This window comes from Gossypium arboreum, chromosome 9 (assembly GCF_025698485.1).
Source record: "Gossypium arboreum isolate Shixiya-1 chromosome 9, ASM2569848v2, whole genome shotgun sequence".
NCBI classification, from domain to species: Eukaryota; Viridiplantae; Streptophyta; class Magnoliopsida; order Malvales; family Malvaceae; genus Gossypium; species Gossypium arboreum.
The window spans coordinates 4,616,022-4,616,826 of record NC_069078.1 but is presented as its reverse complement, the minus strand read 5'-3'; positions in this window follow the sequence as shown (position 1 = coordinate 4,616,826).

The following is an 805-nucleotide window of genomic DNA, read 5'->3' as shown; positions in this document are numbered from 1 at the left end:
GTGTGAAGATAAGATTATTCTAATCAAATCTTCAAGGTGGAGATTATTGACACCCATTGTTTGAAAAGTCAAAAACAATGGGTGTCATTAAGCACCGAAAGTTGATTTGAAATTTGCCATTAAATAATTGCAATTTTGGTCCCTAATTGTATAGGGACTTTGCAATTTGGCCCTTGAACATCAACTATAAATAGGCCTAACCATTTCTCATATTCTTCATCCCATATTTGTTATTCTCTACTTAAAGCATTATTCTCTCTCCTATTTGTAAATTTCACTTGTATTTTGAAGTGAAATATATTTGGTAGTGCCCGAGGACGTAGGTAAAATTTGCTGAACCTCGTTAAAATTCTGGTGTTCTTTATTATTTATTTTTGCATATTTTGTGAGTGTGATTGTAGTGATTTATTGTGCTATTAAATTACGAGGGATATTCTAGCTAGGAAAGACCTAGTACTTAAGTGATCCTCGTGATCCAGCTCTCTTTCCTGGGAATTGAACTTAGTGTGATTTTTTAGTACAATAATTTTACTCTTTTATACGCTTCCGCGCAATAATTTGTATTAGAGCCAGATTCGTACTTGGGGAATACGATCGTTTATGGCACTATTCACGTATATGACACTATTCACATATATGGCACTATTTACATATACGGTACTATTCACGTATACGGCACTGTTCACGTATACAGTAGTTGGGATTGAGGAGAAAAATGGCAGAGGCATTGTCATCAGCAAGGACTACTGTGACCAATGTAAAATTTGAAGTAGAGAAATTTGACAGTACCAATAATTTTGGTATG